The 19,198-nt window shown below is 32.6% G+C and overlaps 1 long non-coding RNA gene and 1 pseudogene across 2 annotated transcripts in view; both read left to right on the forward strand.

The window, feature by feature from the left end:
- The window catches only part of LOC145960788 (uncharacterized), a 47,068-nt gene that overhangs the window by 4,504 nt on the left and 23,366 nt on the right, over window positions 1-19,198 (forward strand). The gene's annotated exons all lie outside the window — the stretch shown is intronic.
- Window positions 4,280-10,683, forward strand: LOC145960795 (uncharacterized; annotated as a pseudogene).

A 19,198-nucleotide genomic window follows, 5' to 3' on the forward strand; every position in this document is an offset into this window, starting at 1 on the left:
ATGATTTTGAAAAGTATCCTGTCAAGTTTCCAACTGTGCAATATCAACCGAACGGTAACGATTGTGGTGTTTTTGCAATAGCTTTTGCAATTTCTTTGTTATTTAATGTTAAACCAGAAAAAGTAAAATATAATCATTTATAAAAATTTAATGCGTTCGCATTTGATAAAGATTTTTGAATCTAATATTATTGAACATTTTCCTCAAGATCCACAATATGTACCACAAAAAGTGTTTCCATTAGCTGTTATAAAAGCAAGAGAAGCTGAAGCAATTCGTATACGTACTATACGACAATGTGAAACAAAACAACAAAAATTAAATTGTTTAAAAAGAAAGCGTCTTAATTATGAATTAAAAAAAGAATTAAGTAATAATGAATTACAATTAATAACGAAAAACAATCTAGAAAATCTCGTAAAAACAGATATTGAGATTTATGAAGAAAGTAATAAATGTCTTCAAAATAAGCTTTATATTGGAAGTAATAATTGCAAAATTGACATCAATAATGATTCATTTAATAGCAATGAATCAAATGTGATTATTTATGATATCATTTGTGAACAAAATACAAACGAAAACTTTGAACAAAAATGCGCTGAAAAACATTTTCAATGTGAAAATAATATTCTGTTAAATAATACTAATGAAAATAAATGTCAGTATTTGGAAAATGAAAGCGTTAACAAACGTGTACGTTACATACAAGATTTAGATAATCATGATCAAGTTGAACAACAAGATTCAGAAAACAATCTTGCTGCACAATTCAATCAATATGATCAAGATTTAGAAAACAATTTTTTTAAACTGTGTAATCGATATAAACGGAACTTAGAAGATAAACGTGCTAAACAACGTGATTGGTATAGACAAAACTTAAAAGATAGGCGCGCTAAACAACGCGAACGATATAGACAAAACTTAGAAGATAAACGCGTTAAAAAGCGTAATCGATATCAGCAGAACTTAAAAGAGGACCGCGTTAAAAAACGTGATCGATATCAGCGGAACTTAAAAGAGGAACGCGTTAAAAGGCGTAATCAATATCAGCAGAACTTAAAAGAGGAACGTGTTAAAAAACGTGATCGATATCAGCGGAATTTAAAAGAGGAACGCGTTAAAGCTCGATATCGATATAAATGTAATTCAAAAAATAGACGCGCAAAAAAGTGCGTAAATTATTCTAAGAACTCTAAACGTGAACGAGATAGACAAAAAAGGTTAGATCCTACTCGTAAATGGCTTTACAACAAACGTTATTATCAGAAAAGTAAAGAATCCGTACCTACAGTAAAAAATTATGATGTTCGAAAAAAAATTTTGAAAAAGTATAGAAAATTTCAGTCCCAAAACACTATAAAACTTCATCATTCTTCAGAAGTATATATACAAAATATTGTAAAGAAACTTAATATTACAGATCATATCGAAAAACGATTAAAAGCTGAAAAAATCGTACGGTGGTGTATGTATGTAAGAAAGTCTTATATTCGTAATGTATATAAAATTTTAGCTTTGATTAGACAAAAAGCAGAAGTAAATCTGACCGAACTAAATCTGATTTTTGCGGAAAATTCTACTAATGAGGATAAATTAGCAGCGTTATGTGGTATATCTGCACACACAGCCTCATCGGAAAATTATTTCATTGATTCTACGTATCATCATGTAACTGCAGAAGAGCCTTTGAATACAGAAGGAAAAGTAGATAAAATGCCATTGATAAAAACTTCATCGGAGCCTTTGATAATAAATACAGAAGGAAAAATTGTTAATATATTACCGCTAGAAGAAACAGGAGCGAAAAAATCATGGTCGTGCAGTACTTCATGTAAAATTAATAATCCACTTTTAATTAATCGTTATCAAAAGTTTCTTGAAACTATAAGTACATGTACTTTAAAAAATGTGCCAAAATTAATACCAAAAATTCATGAATGTACTATGAAAACTTCAGATGAGAAATTAGGCCATACGCGTAGCTGTCATATTGATTTAACGCTTTGCAAGGGAATGTTTCTTCCTGTTAAATTATTATCACCTCATTTTCCAAGAGTAAGAAATATGAAGCGTTTAACTTATCAATTGACAGTTTCCTATCGAGAGATGGAAAAACTAGATAAAGCATTAGCTTCTGCTGATGTGAAAACATTGGAGGAAATAGCAACTTCTGCACAAGAAAAAGCAGATATGTACAAACATCAACAAACAGAAACTATTCTGAGCGATGATGATATTATATCTAGATATAGTGAAGCATTTAAGGCTCTAACTAAACGTTCGTTAGATACACCAGAATATGTTTGTGTATCATGTGAGAGGTTGTGTTGTAGAAGATATGTTACTAAACTCACTAGTCGAGTGAAAATAGACAATCCAATGTGGAGAGATTTAATGCTACGAATACAACAAAATACAACACAAAAAGATACACGATATATATGTAATTATTGTAGAGGCAAATTTCGTAAAGGTTTAATGCCTGCATATTGTATTTGGAATAACCTCTTCACAAATCATGTACCCGAAATAATATCATCTCTTAACACATTTGAAAAAATTCTTATACAAAGAGCTAAAGCGTTTCAAACTGTCCTTAAGATGGGAACTGTCATGAATAAAAAGTTACCTCAAAGACAAATGATGCAAAAAGTTAAAGGTAGAACGTTTCATCTACCACTTCCATTGCAAGAAACATTTGACAAATTATGTGATAAAAGTGATCCTATAAATATGAATCACGAACTGTTTATTCTTGTTAGAGGTGTTCCAACAAAATCAAAAATTATTTGGGAAGAGGTAGTTGATGTTAAAAAGGTATTTGATGCCTTAGCATGGTTAAAAAGTAATAATCCTTTATATTCTCATATTATATTGCCAAATAATTATAATGAATTATGTTTGCCAAAATTAAAAGATTCAGAATTTCAAATGGAAGAAACAGAAGAAGCAGCATTAAATGATGAATTGAATGATTTGATAAAAGAAACAGAACATGATGTAGAAATGACATCAGATGAGTTATTGAATAATTCAATAAAAGACACGAAAAACGATGTGGAAATTACATTAGATGGTCAACGAAAAGCAATGTTAACTCAGGTTACTGATGGAAACGATGGTTATTATGAGCAATATACTATATACCCTTTATATGAAAAAAAAGCAAATAAAACTTCAACAGATTTATATCAAATATTAAAAGTTCAAGGTTATGCCCTTGGATAACCGTGAAAAAAATTTAGATTTAATGTGTTTTCCAGATTTATACCCCTTTGGCATGTATGATCAACATGAGACTAGACAAGTCAAACTTCATGATTATGAATTTATAAAATGTCGTTTGATATCCAAACATCCACAGTATAGATTAAATCCACAATATTTATTTTATTTATTGAACGACGCAAACATGCGTCAATTAAGTCGAGGAATTTTTCATAAATTAAATATAACTGATCAACGAGCTCGTTATACAGCTGCAGAATATTTAGATGCAATGTCAAAAGATCTGTTGGAATCTAATTTGAGTACAATATTTTCTACGCTCCGAAATACAGAACAATATTGGCGTAAACCGAGAAGTGATTTTAAGTGTATGGCGCAACATTATGGACCTGCAATATGGTTTTTGACATTAAGTCCGAGTGAATGGTTATGGGAAGATTTAGGTGCATATATTCGTAGAATAAATGGCTGGAATGATACTTCATTATCTGTTAGCGTATTAATTGCTAAAGATCCCGTGTCAACATCAAGATTCCTTGATAATAAATTCCAGGCAATGCTTGATTTTATTAATTCAAAAGATAATCCTATTGGAGAAGTAACTCACTATTTCTGGCGTCGAGAATATCAAGGTAGAGGTATACAACACTTTCACTTATTAATTTGGATTAAGGATGCACCAATTTTCGGTGAGTCTACTGTTGAAGAAGTTTCTAAATTTATTTTAGAACACGTAAGTTGTAAATTGCCGAATAAAGATATTTCACCGTTATTATATAGACGTGTTAATACACATCAACGACACATACATAACGATTATTGTCTTCGTTCTAAAAAAACAGAAAGTAATAAGGTTCTTCGTGTGTGTCGCTTTGGATTTCCTCGTCCCGTTACTGAAACTTTGAAAATGAGGGATGTGGCAACTTCAATAGCAGGAAGGAAACAATTGAAACATAAAAGTAGACTTTATGATCTTCCTCGAACAGACAATGAAGTTCTTATAAATGATTATAATCCTGTTGTGCTTACTGCATGGGAAGGCAATATGGATATACAATATATTGGTGAAAAATCATCATTGCTTACTTATTACGTTACTAAATATATGAATAAAGCGGGAAAAAGTGAATTGTCTGATTCTATTCTTAAAAGTAAAGATAGTAAAAACAAATCATTAGCAAGTCGTCTATGGAATATTGCTTTGCGATTTACGAATAACAGAGAATGTGGAATTCTTGAAGCTGCTGATACATTGCTAAATATTCCTTTACATGGAACTGATCGAAATACGACTATTAGATGGTTAGATGTTAATCAGATACGACATAGAAGATTAAAAAACCGTAAAGAAATTGAAACCCTTAATGCTGAATCTACAGATATATTTTATCCATCTTTGATAGATAATTATTATCCACAAAGACCAAATGAATTAGAAGAAAAATCTCTTTATGAATTTGCACAATGGTACGATATCACGAAGACTAAACCAAGTAGTAAAAAGATTGAATATTATAAAATAGGTAATAATCAATATGTTAAACGACGACGGCGCGGACATCTTATTAATCATTATAGATTTAATGTTAATAATCAACCAGAAAAGTACTTCTTTTCGTTATTATTTATGTTCAACCCCTGGAGAAAATTAGAGGATCTTAAAAATGGATGCGATACTTATGCCGAATCGTTTTATAAAGTAAAACTACATCTTACAGAAGCACTGCAATATCATGAAAAATTAGAAGAAATGCAAAGAGCATTTGAAACTGCAGAAGAATTAGTTAGACAATGTCTAGATGATGATTTACAAAAACAACAATCTCAAGATGATCCTGAAAATCCAATAGGTGTTCAAAATGTAAAGGCTGATGGAGCAATGCAAGATTTTAAAGATCTTGGTGAGAAAATAATTCCAGAGATTGATGTGATAGCAAAATTAAATACGGATCAAAAACGAGTATTTAATAGAGTTATTGATACTGTACAATCAGATAAATCAATATTACGATTATACGTTAGCGGAGAAGGTGGTACTGGAAAAAGTTTCTTAATTAAGACTATTAAATGTTGGATAAAACAAAATCTTTATAAAGATACTGCTATAGCAGCACCTACTGGAATAGCAGCATTTAACATAGATGGTTTGACAATTCATAGGTTGCTTCAATTACCCGTTCAACATGGTCAGACTCCTAAATATAAACAACTATCTGATCATGTATTGAAAGTTTTACGAGCGGATCTTAAAGATGTTATTCTTCTTGTAATTGATGAAGTATCAATGATATCTAATTTAATGTTAATGTATATACATCTTCGATTGTCCGAAATATTTGACACTAATGATTGCGATGATGGTTGGTTTGGCCGAAAGCACATTCTTTTATTTGGAGACTTACTTCAATTGCCTCCAGTACTCGAAGATCCTATTTTCATGCACTTATCAAATGAAAAAATTGCTAAATATCTTGGCTCTTTAAATGCTGTTAATTTGTGGACTACATTATTCGATTACGATGAATTAACAATTAATATGCGTCAGCAGGGAGATGGCTCTTATCGTGAATTACTGTTGAGAATTCGTTTCGATTTAGTCACAAAATCTGATTGTAAGATTCTTGAAAATAAAAAAGTATCTTTTAAAGGTAATTCTTTTGAATCTAAATTAAACGAATTATGTGATTTTATTAACACTCTGCCATCAGATACCGTTTGTTTATTGCCCACTTGTCATATGTGTGATGTTCTTAATAATGCAATGTTAAGTCGTATTGCTTCTGAAGAAATATTATTAATCGCTGAAGATACAATTGAATGTATTCCATATGTAAAAAAAAAAGTATTAAAAGTATTATCAAATAATGATGATGATAATTCTAGAACAGCTGGGCTTTCCAAACAAATTACGATTAAAATTGGAGCTAAAGTTATGATGACGGCGTAATATTAATGCTAGTTTGGGTCTTGTAAACGGTACAATTACTGAAGTGATTTCAATTGTACAAAATCCATGTACTAATAACGTAGAAAAGATTAAACTTCTTTTACCATCAGGTGCAGAATATTTAATTGAAAGAGTAAACGTTAAATTTGAGGTGATGGATAGAGCATATGTTACCAGAAAACAGTTTCCATTATCTCTGAGTTATGGTATAACTATTCATAAAAGCCAAGGATTAAGTTTGAAATGTGCTATTATGGATATTGGTAATTCTATATTTAATTGTGGTCAAGTTTACGTTGCGTTGTCACGAGTAACATCTTTAGATGGTTTACATTTAATTAACTTTGATCCTTCGTCAATAATGGCTAGTGAAGAAGCTATTGTCGAATATAACCGGCTAAGACGTATACATAAACCAACAGCAGAAATAATAATACCTCCAAAAGGGCGTTATCCGAAAGTAAAAGATGTTCTATGGGCGTTACCAAAAATAATTACTTCCATTCAACAGTCGGATGAAAAAATAGAGCGAAGTACTGCTTGGATTATACGTGGTTTCGAAAATACAGATAAAGTTTCATGCTATGCAAATGCAGTATTACAGTGTTTATTAAATTTTAATGTTATTAGACAAAAATTGTTTCATTGCGAAAAATCAGATGTTTTACGTACATTAGTATGTCGATATGAAAATGGTGTGCGTAATCTAAGTACAAATTCAATACGACAATATTTAGGAGAATATTTTTCAAATCCCGTAAAACAAAATGCATCTGATTTTCTTATGGCTCTTTGCGAAAAATATGATTGCATAAAAAGTCTCATGAGAAATCAAATAGTTTCTACAAGACGGTGTAAAATCTGTGATAATACAAAAACTATTGTTGATAATAATATTATTATTTCTATTCCTATTAATAATTTGAAGAAAAAAAAATATGATCTTAATGATTTGTTAAATGTTACTTTTTCACATTGGTTTCAACTGCATAACGAATCGTGTGAATATTGTGCTGAAAAAAATAATATGTTATTAAAAAGAGAAATAATGTTGACAAAAGAGGTAATCGTGATTCATTTAATATCTTTTCCATCACAAAATGATAAATCAATGAAAGCGACACATGATTTTAATTTATGTGCTATTCCAACCACTAAGATATTAATAGATGGACACACGTACAAAGTGACAAATGCCGTATTTTTTCAAAACCCTGATATTGATAAAGGCCATTATATAAGTATGTGCAGAGAAGGAACATCTAATATTTGGATCGAAGCAATGATGCAAGTTAAGAAAAAACAATGGCCTAGAGGTGGTAAAAATGTTTGTTTACTTTTCCTACGAAGAATGTCTAATAAGTAATATACTATATAAATATATCCAATATGATAAAATTAATAATTTAAATATCTGTAGTAGGCAAGAAAGACCGTCACGTTTTGAAAAAGTATGACGGGGGGTTTATTTAAAAATGTATAATAAATACGTACTATAAAAAAATAATATTCATAAAAAATTTATAAATATGTAATGCATACATTTTTAAACATAAAAAGTGATATTCTTAAAAAATACATTTAAAGAAAAGTTAAACTTAAATATCTGTAAAAAACGATCATATAATATTTAAATATCTATAGTAAGCAAGCGAGACCGTCACATTTTGATATAGTATGACGGGGGTGGTGGTGGGTTTATTTAAAAATGTTTAATAAATATTATGTGAAAAATAATAATTATCAAAAATTAAATTTAAAATACATAATTTTTTATACAAAAAGAAGTGATATCCCTAAAAAAATACCTTATAAAGAAAGGTAAAGAAAAAGCGTCGAATTCATCTAAAAACCATCTCACAAAAAATAGCTATCACAAAAACTAGCTATCTTTATGTAAAATAATAAAAAATTAACTCTGAAAAATTTTCACAAAAAATAGTTATCTAAAAATTGTTTCACAAAAAATAGCTATCACAAAAAATAGCTATCTTTATGTAAAAATTTATTACAAAAAGTACTGATATAAAAAATTGCGTCAAGTTGGGGTGCAATTTCACTTTAATTTTGTTAGTGTTATAAAATTTTATACATATGTGCTTTTATATAATCCGCTGCTGACAAATAGGTAGAAGTTCCGTTTAAAATCTATTACATTTTTGTCATAAAGAAGAACATTTTTGTTAGAGTTGAATCAATTTTTTAAAATAAAAGATTACGTTAAATGATTTTTAAATTTTCTAGAAAATTAAAATAAGATTAAGAAAACTTATTTAAAAATTAAAAATTAAAAAAAATGAAAGATTACGTCAATAATTTTTAAATCTTCTACAAAAATAAAATAAAAGAACAAATTTTTTTAAAAATTAAAAATTAAAAAGAATATAAATTAAAAAAATTTTAAATAAAAAAACTCGGCGCGCTACCAATTTGATTGGCAATAATAATAAATGAGCAATTACATACTAGCATTATTTCAATAATTACTAGGCAGCGCCGAGTTTTTTTATTTAAAATTTTTTTAATTTATATTCTTTTTAATTTTTAATTTTTTAAAAAATTTGTTCTTTTATTATATTTTTGTAGAAGATTTAAAAATTATTGACGTAATCTTTCATTTTTTTAATTTTTAATTTTTAAATAAGTTTTTTTAATCTTATTTTAATTTTCTAGAAAATTTAAAAATCATTTAACGTAATCTTTTATTTTAAAAAATTGATTCAACTCTAACAAAAATGTTCTTCTTTATGACAAAAATGTAATAGATTTTAAACGGAACTTCTACCTATTTGTCAGCAGCGGATTATATAAAAGCACATATGTATAAAATTTTATAACACTAACAAAATTAAAGTGAAATTGCACCCCAATTTGACGCAATTTTTTATATCAGTACTTTTTGTAATAAATTTTTACATAAAGATAGCTATTTTTTGTGATAGCTATTTTTTGTGAAACAATTTTTAGATAACTATTTTTTGTGAAAATTTTTCAGAGTTAATTTTTTATTATTTTACATAAAGGTAGCTAGTTTTTGTGATAGCTATTTTTTGTGAGATGGTTTTTAGATGAACTCGATGCTTTTTCTTTACCTTTTTTTAAAAGGTATTTTTTTAGGGATTAATTAAACGTGGAAGTGACAAACGCTTCAACTTGTATCGTTATAACGGAAATGTATAATTTCTGTGTAAAATTAATTAAAGTCGTAATTTAAATAAGTGGTCCTGCTTTGTGCCATTACATCACGAAAATCGGTCCCCGTATTTCCCGATACGTCGCAAAAACAATTTTTGAATTTAGCTATATTTATTTGCGCAGCTGTAATATCTTTGCATATTCTTCTTTAAACAGTAGTACATTGTGCAAAAATCGAAGTTAGAAGCAACAGAATGTATTTGTAAAAATGATAAATATTTCTCTAAGATTAAACTTCTTAATTTACTAGAGCCCCAAAAACATTTTCTGTTAATTAATGAATAATAATTATTGATTTGAACCAATTAAACGTGGCAGTGACAAACGCTTCAACTTGTATCGTTATAACGGAAATGTATAATTTCTGTGTAAAATTAATTAGTCGTAATTTAAATAAGTGGTCCTGCTTTGTGCCATTACATCACGGAAATCAGTCCTCGTATTTCACGATACATTGCGAAAGCATTTTTCCAATTTAACTGTAGTAATCTGCGCAGCGGTAATATCTTTGCATATTCTTCTTTAAACAGTAGTACATTGTTTAAAAAGTCGAAGTTAGAAGCAACAGAATGTGTACGTGAAAATGATAAATATTTCTCCCAGCTTAAACTTCTTAGTTTACTAGAGCCTCGAAAATATTTTCTGTTAATTTAGTAATAATAATTATCAATTAGAATTAATTAAACGTGGAAGTGACAAACGCTTCAATTTGAATCGTTATAACGGAAGTACATAGTTTCTATCTAAACTTTGTAAAAATTTTAATCAAAATGAGTGGTCCTGCTTTGTGCCATTACATCACGGAAATCGGTCCCCACATTTCACAATACTTCGTTGAAGCAATTTCTGAATTTAGTTATATTCATCACCATAATATCTTTTCACGCGCGTATTTTTACTCCCGACTGCTGCCAACCTACGGTTGGCAAAAAGACGGAGGGAGTATGCGTTTCACCGAGCTCGGATTGTTCGACGACGTTATTCTTGATAACTATAATGCAGTTTGATATCATCTTTTGCACATTAATTTCTTTTTAACCAAGGAAGGTTTCTAGTATATAATTATCATTATTTATTCTATTAATAAAAAGCGGAAAAACAATATTATTTCGCCGATACGTTCTCTCATTGGCTGCGAGCGAAACTAAGAAGCAAAAATGATTCACCAATAAGATTCGTTCTAAGCATCCGTATAGGGAAAAATATAGGCTGCGTTCCTTTTTACGCTTTCAGCGCTGAAAGCGTCGCTCTATCTTCGTTTGATATTCGATGTGCAACAAAGACAGAATGATGCTTTAAGCGTGTAAGCGTTCAAATGGAACGCAGCCATAGTTGGAGACATCTCGAAGTAGTGGCGGCAATAATAATTGACATAACCCTACATGTCAAATTATTATTGTTAATTAATGATAATAAATTGTGAATTAAAAATCAGCATGGATAATATGGATATATCTGAAGCAAGTGTTCCTAAACAGGTAAGCTTTTCTCTCTTTCAATTATTATTAATAATAATCCCAGTAAGCAAAGTGTTAGCAGGTTGGCAGCAGATTGGCAGCAAATTCGATCAGAATCCTACACCAGAACCGTAATCATCTGTGTCCGCATTAAGCTTTTGTTTTGGCGACAGAATCTGTAAAACATAACCTGTCAACAAACTGTCGGCAGAAACCGAGCAGGATCTGCGCGATGCAATTTGATGTTAGATTGCCAGCAGAAACCGAGCAGAATCTGCGCATGCAACCTGATGGCAAATTGACAGCAGAAACTACACAAGATTTGCACTTACTTTTATTAATATTATATAAATGCAACAAAATTGATTATTACAAGTGCTAAATAAGAATATTATCGGCAAGTTAATTACAATTTTCTTCTAAAATGGCATATATGTCATATGTTATATCGTAATATATGTTAATGTAATATATGTTATATCGTAGTTATATCTCATATAGCGAAGGACTAATTTAATTTAATTTAATTAATAATAAAGTAAATGATAAAAGTAAATGTAACTTGTAAAACTGGAGATGTAATTTATTTAGAATTAAATTCTTGCTTTATGCCTCAAATAGGCAGTACATGAATAATTTTCCATTTATCATATTGATTCCAATCAGTTTAATATTCTGAATCTCATCTGTTTGCATCAGATATCAGAAATTAAAGTGATAGAAATTAAAATGATAATTACTATATTTTTAATCTTTTATTCATATTCGCGACTTTATATATATTTCTGACAGAAATTAGATTACGAGAAAGTACAGCTCACGTAGCGGTAAGTGAAGGAACTATCGAATCATACAAACTCTGTTCCGTTTCTGCCGTCAATCTGCTATCAGAGATTGTGTGCGCAGATCCTGCTCGATTTTTGTTATCAATTTGCTATCAAATTGCGCCTCACAGATCCTGTTCAATTTCTGTCATCAATCTGCCGTCAGTTATATCAGCAGGCTCTACTAGATATCTGCCGAGAATTTGATATCAAATTTCATTGCGCAGATCCTGCTCGGTTTCTGCAACCAATCTGATATCAAATTGTGTTGCGCAGATCTTGCTCGATTTCTGCCACCAATATACTATGATAATTTTAAACAAATCCTGTTCAGTTTCTGCTATCAAATTATGTCAGCAGGTTTTGTAATATTTCTGCTGACATTCTGTTATCATTATTTGATATAACAAATTTTTTATACAATCTGCAATCTTACTGTCGACAAAAATTTGTAGCAGAAATTGACAAAATCTGTTTGAACAGACTTTGCTGACTTGGAATTATATTTACAGCAAAGTCATAATAATAATATAATATAATACAAAGTCATAATAATAATATAATATAACATAATGAGAGAAAATAATCTTCTGCATAGCCATATAATTATGATTATATGATATTTCTACAATCATTCTTGGCTACGCAGCAAATATATAAACTTCTATGATTGCAGAAATACTATATAATCATAATCATAATTATGTGGCTACGCAGAAGATTCTCTCTCACATTATGTTATATTATTGTTGTATTATTTATTATTATGACTATGCTACAAATATATAAACTTTTACATAAATAATATAACAATGCAAGAGTAAATAATCTTCTGCGTAGCCATATAATCATGATTATATATTTCTACAATGATTCTTGGCTACACAACAAATATATAAACTTCTATGATTGCAGAAATACTATATAATCATAATTATGTGGCTATGCAAAAGATTCTTTCTCACGTTATGTTATTGTTGTATTATTTATTATTATGACTATACTGCAAATAAACATAATCATAATTATATGGCTACGCAGAAGATTATTTTCTTTCATTATGTTATATTATATTATTTATTATTATGACTATGCTGCAAATAAAATAATTATTATTAATAAATAATACAACAATAATATAACATAATGTGAGAGAAACCTTTTGCGAAGCCATAAATGATGATATGATTATGATGGTATGATATTTCTACAATCATTCTTGGCTATGCAACAAATATATAAACTTCTATGATTGTAGAAATACTATATAATCATAATTATGTGACTATGTAGAAGATTCTGTCTCGCATTATGTTACATTATTAGATACAAATTATTACATGCATATTATATAATAACAAAAACAAAATGTAAAAAATATAATTGTGAAATAATGAAAAAGTAATAATAATATATATAAATAATAAATAAAAAAAGTATAAAATAGAAAAAACAAAAATAATAATAATGATAAATAAAATAATAAATAAAAAAAAGTATAAAATAAAAAACAAATAATAATTTAAAATAATAAAAAAAATTAATTTAAAAAATAATAAAATAAAAACAAGTAAAGAAGTAAATAAACTACAGCTTTTAAAAGAATGAAATAAAAAAAGTTTTTTAGAAAAAAAGTACTCCCGACTGCTGCCACCAAAAAGTATAAGATAAAAAAAAAGATAAGATTAAAAAGTTTGAAATAACATTTATATCTATTTGTAAGTACTAATAATTAATAATTAAATTCAAATTAATATTAAATATTACATTTAAAAAATTATACATGAGGGAAGTAATAATTATTATTATTTCAATTTATTCATATTTGAATTTACTCTTTCCACATATAATTTATTATTATTAATTCCACATTTTACAAGAGCAGTCGAGAGACGCCGCGTTAAAGCTCTAAAACATATTTAAAGTTCGTCAAAATTGGTGATCGCACTACTTAATACTCCTCTTGTAAGGGTGTTCCGTATGTGTACATGATTGTATGCATGTATGTGCGTATGTTTTAAATCTAGCACGGCGTCTCCCGACTGCTCTTGTAAAATGTGGAATTAATAATAATAAATTATATGTGGAAAGAGTAAATTCAAATATGAATAAATTGAAATAATAATAATTATTACTTCCCTCATGTATAATTTCTTAAATGTAATATTTATTATTAATTTGAATTTAATTATTAATTATTAGTACTTACAAATAGATATAAATGTTATTTCAAACTTTTTTAATCTTACATTTTTTATTATTAAATATTTGTTAAATTCTTGTTTCTTATTATTTACTTTTTTGTTTTTGTTTTTTTTTGTTTTTTTTATCTTATACTTTTTGTTGGCAGCAGTCGGGAGTACTTTTTTTTCTAAAAAACTTTTTTTATTCTCTTTGAACAGTAATGCATTATTTATAAATCGAAGTTGCAAGAAAAAGTTTATGTTCTGGTGACAAATATTTTTCTAAACGTATTAGTGCACAATAATTTTTTTAGGATTAAAAAATAATGAGTGTTGACAGAGGCTATGCAACTTAATACAAAGTAAAATTGTTCATATTGAATGGTCCCGGTTTTTGACGTTACATATATTGTGAATATTGGTACCGGACCTGCTAATATACAATATGTAAAAAGTAATTTTGGTCGTGGTTTGATACGTTACATATCTGGAAATATTGGGACCGGTCCTGGTAAATCACATTTTATATAGAAAAATACCGGGACGGTCCTGATATGTGCCAAAAGTCCTGGTATGTGCCATTGCGTCTCCGAAATGGACCTGACATATACCGAAACATAAAAATATATATATATTGCGACGTGTCTTTCAATTTTAATTTATAAAAGGTATTTCTCGAATGTTAGAGAGAAAGGTGGAGAATGAAAACGTCGTCAAAAAGAGAGAGCGGAAAAGGTACTCGCGTTCGGGGGAGTCGGGATGGAGGGTGCTCCTGCGCGAGCCGCGGCGAAACGAAGGCCGTTTCGAGATCTCGAGGTTGGGCGCCAGATACGGTCTTTCACGTATCACTTCGCGAAATGCGAAATTCGCGACAACCACGGGCCTTTCTCGCCACGGGCCGACTAGCTCGCCTAACGGTAGAGGGGCAGGGTTATTGGAAAGTTTTCTATAATCTTTGATTAAGAGGCTCCTTGAAACGGGAGAGATTAGGCGGGCGAATCAACAATTAAACACTCACAGCGACATTTGAATAACTTACGCGAATTTAGAATAACAAACAAAATAAAATAACAGATTTATTAAAACCAAAGTAACAGAAGTCAATGAAAGTTAGAGGCAGATACTATAGTTAGAGAAAATCATACAAAAGAAATACAGAAAGTGAGAAAAATAATAGAAAATCAAAATGTAATTAAATTTGCAAATAATATAAAAATGGCGGATTACAAATATTAGCCGGAGCGCGACAACGGTGATCGAAATAGTCTGAAATCGTCTGAAATAGTCTAGAATAGATCTGAAATTCGCAGAATCGTTCTTGCGGCTATCATTCGCCGAACGCCGCTTCGCCGTAATATTATATTTTCGCCTTGCTTTTACTCGCTGATAATTTAAATGATCCGCAATCGCGACAACGAGAATACTTTATATGCAGGACTTACTCAATAATAGGCGAAGACGAGAGAGAGCTCGTTGACGATGAGCACGGGCGTAGCGATCGATAATCGATCGCCGTCGGACGCTGGGTCCGCCGCTCACAACGTAAAGGGTTCTTAAAATTATTCCGACACGCGTGAATTTCTCGAAGTCGCGATCTACCGCAATCTAATGCGCACCGCGACCCACACACACACGATACACAAGCCAATGAGCGCGACAAAGACAACGATACGCTCGACCACATACACACCTACACGCCAATTAAAACGAACGTCCCCGTCGATTACGGGGATGTCTTACGCGGCGTCGACACTTCTTTTCGACCGCACGGAAAGCGAATGCAATCCCCCGCGATTTATCGCGCACGTGGTCGATATACGAGAGCCGGTCGCTACACAACACCCCGAATTCCGAAGAGAGATGAACAATTTCATATCGACTACGGCCGACGTTACGATCGTCCTTGATGCCTCGGTCACTTGTCTCCGGTCGCCCGAAATACACGAAAATTGAAGGGTCGGTACAAAGACCGAGCGACAACGAGATACGAAAATGGCGACAGCGACAGAGCGGCCGGTCCGCGGACGAAATTGCGTACGTGGCTCACAAATTAGCGATGGGCAACCTCACCGATACTCGCTCCCGTGGTCCGGGGGTGATCCTCGGCTCGTCCTCTTATTCGGATCTCGTCGACGACACTCACAACAACTACAACGGTGGTTATGAAACGACTACTTGTTACGAACGCCCGCGCCAGAATGTCTCCCTGGATCTCGCGATCCAGGGTCGATAGCGGCGTCAATCCTGCGCGCAAGGGTGCGCGGATTCGCGGCCAATAGCGCCGCGACACGCGAGATATTAATGCGCCCTGCAACAACGCCGTATCGGGGCCGTTACGGCCCCGGCAATTCGAAAAACATAATTTCGATGACCGCCTGTTACCGGCGATCTTCTCTTATGCCGATGGTTTGTCCTCCATTCTTGGACGGTAGCGCCGACCGGACCCTACGATTCTGGTCCTTGACAGCTGCTCGGTTTTCCGCTGTTCATCCTCTTTTCGCGGGGAGAATTCCACCCGCGACTCTGTGCTGTTCTGATCCTCGGGCGCTACCTCCGCTCTCAAATCGAAGGTCGCAAATGTTGTTTTCCGGCGGGTTGCCCGACGTACAAAATAATACAAAAAAAAAGAATTATTAATGACGCAAAATTATAACAATAGCTCGTCTCTCCGGAGATTTCGATACGGCTCTCGCAATCTGTTTCTGGCGCGGCCGCTCGGCTCGCGCCCTGTCAAGATTTCCGGGACGGATGGACGCGCGTTGGGACGGCAACGTCACAATATATATATATCGGTTGATGACATATATATATATATATATATATATATATGTCATCAACTATATATATATATATATATATATATATATATATATATATATATATATATATAGTTATAGTATGTTTGAAATGATTTAAAACGATTTTGGAATTATCGTCATTATCCTTTTTCTCAATTTATTACTAATTCTTATATGATACAAGTTATTGTTTAGTAATTATGTCGAGGAATTCTTCACTATTTAGATAGTCGAAAAGTCGGTTGACTTCTGCGTCCTCGAATCCTTCGTGAATGGGGGAAGTCGGCAAGGGAGATAGATCTAGTGGTATTTCTCCGGGCTGAACAGGCGAAAAATTCGGGGTTGTATATCCAGAGAATGAGTCTGGCATGGGGGAGGGCACTTGGATTTCCTGATCAATAGTTATGGGAGTCCTGCGAATCTCCGCATTTCGTTCCCATGCGTGCAGTAGTCCCAGAGGGATCCTTGCAGTTGAGTTGTCCAGGTGTACTTCGATAGTTGGACAGTCGCTAATCCCAGAAGTTGAATCCGATTAATTGTCGTCGGACTCTTCACCAGCGGGAATGGCTTCTGCGGAGGCCTCGCCTCTCGCGTTATTTATTATGGGAGCGAAAGTTAAATCATAGGGAATTTCCTGCTGTTCGTTTATATCCCATACAATTTCAGCGGGAATGTCGTCCCGATCGATAAAGAAAACCCGTGAATTTATTAATCTATCTCTTAGGAGACGCTGTCGTAGTACGGGGTTCTGATTTAACGTATTGCGTCGCAATACCGGAAATTCACGCTTGGTGATAGAATCCTGACGGCGTGCGCTTACCATCTATTAAGAAAGGAAAAGTTCAAATTCTATTCTGACACGACTAGTATTTTATAATTTTTAATCTAAATCTGTCCGAAAATAGTTATTACTTACGATGTCGTGAATAAAGGGGGGTCACCTGTCAAAATGAAAGTACCGCATGAGTAGTCTGTCCGACGGCACACACGAGGCGTGAGAGAGAAGGAAAGTAGTTGAGTAAATTTATCTTATTTCTCAATATTAAATCATGAAATCAATTTTTATTTTCGAAATAAATTGTTTTAATTGTGGTAGAGATAGGTTTAACTTATATCTATTCAGGAAAATATATTCGCCTTTAGAAGAATTGAATGATAATTTTAAGTTATTAATCATGCATTAAATTTCAGATTGAATTGAAGGCGTCATGTAGGAAGAGGAGGTCGGAGTACAGATTATGTCACAGAAATGACTGTCTATCAATGTGGCTGGTTTAGTATATGAAGGTATAAGAATTATTAGTCTTGCGTTAATCTAAGCCAGTGCTATTCTCTGATATTTCGACAGGTTCTCTGAGAGGAGAAGCCTTCATTGGCGCACAGTACAATTGGACACGTTGCAATTGCACATCGTGCTATTAGACACATAAGATTGCGCACCGTTCGATTGGACACGTTACATTTGCCCACCGTTCAATTGGACACAGTTCTTTTGCGTACAGTTCTTTTGCGCACCGTTCGATTGGACACGTTACATTTGCCCACCGTTCAATTGGACACAGTTCTTTTGCGCACAGTTCTTTTGCGCACAGTTCTTTTGCCCACAGTTCTTTTGCGCACATTACTTTTGCCCACATTACTTTTGCCCACATTACTTTTGCCCACAGTTTTATAAACCCATGTGGAATCCCAGTTTGCGTTGCAAAGTACACGCACAGACTGCACCCCCGCCCCCCCACCCCGTTGCAAACCCATGTGGAACCTCCCTTCGCATGGAAAAGTTGAACGATGTTCCAACATTTTCCGTGTACAACCTACGGAGTATTAGAGTAAGGTAAAATGCTTCTTAAGAATAAGGGCTTCGCACGCTCTTATATTCTAGATACAGTATTCTTAGAACTATTTTACGCACTTTATACTTCTTCGTCCAAAAGTTTGCGAAGTTCTCGGTAATCACGCACTTCACTTGATGGGGGCACTGTGGGGATAGATCGAATGTCTTCGGTTATTGAGAGAGTTTTAGGGTAATGATTTTCTGTCGTCGAAAGGGGCTTAGAAAGTTATTGATTCTCGTTGTTCATTCGCTGGCTTGGCGATCCCAGATACAGGAGTAAGTTTGTCACTGAGGTCCACGCTGCTCCCAGAAGATGCAAGCTCCATCCGTATATCGAATGCAAAGCATATCCATGGATGATAGTGTCCACGATTAATTTTACTAATCGAATTATCATGAAGATTCCGATTACGCCGGCGCTGGCTGATCCGAATGCGATGAATCCTTTCCACAGTCTTTGTCCGGCATTTTCTGCGATTTGGTCCAAAGATTTCTCGTCCAGCAGGTTTAACATGGATACGCTCCCCGCCAGTATTTCCTGTCCCATGGCCCCTCTTGCTATTGTGTTTAGCATTGAAGGCTTTTCCATAGGGAACATTATATGGTCGCGGAGTCTGTCTAAATCTTCATCGGCGTAGATACCGCTGGTAGCGAGAGAGGAGGGGCTCACGTATTTCCAGGTGGGTTTTGTGAGCGGTTGGATAATTGAAGGTGCCGTCGATTCCT

This window comes from Camponotus vicinus, unplaced genomic scaffold, assembly GCF_025532165.1.
Source record: "Camponotus vicinus isolate PSW18456_S1 unplaced genomic scaffold, iyCamVici1.0 SCAF_10, whole genome shotgun sequence".
Lineage (NCBI taxonomy): Eukaryota > Metazoa > Arthropoda > Insecta > Hymenoptera > Formicidae > Camponotus > Camponotus vicinus.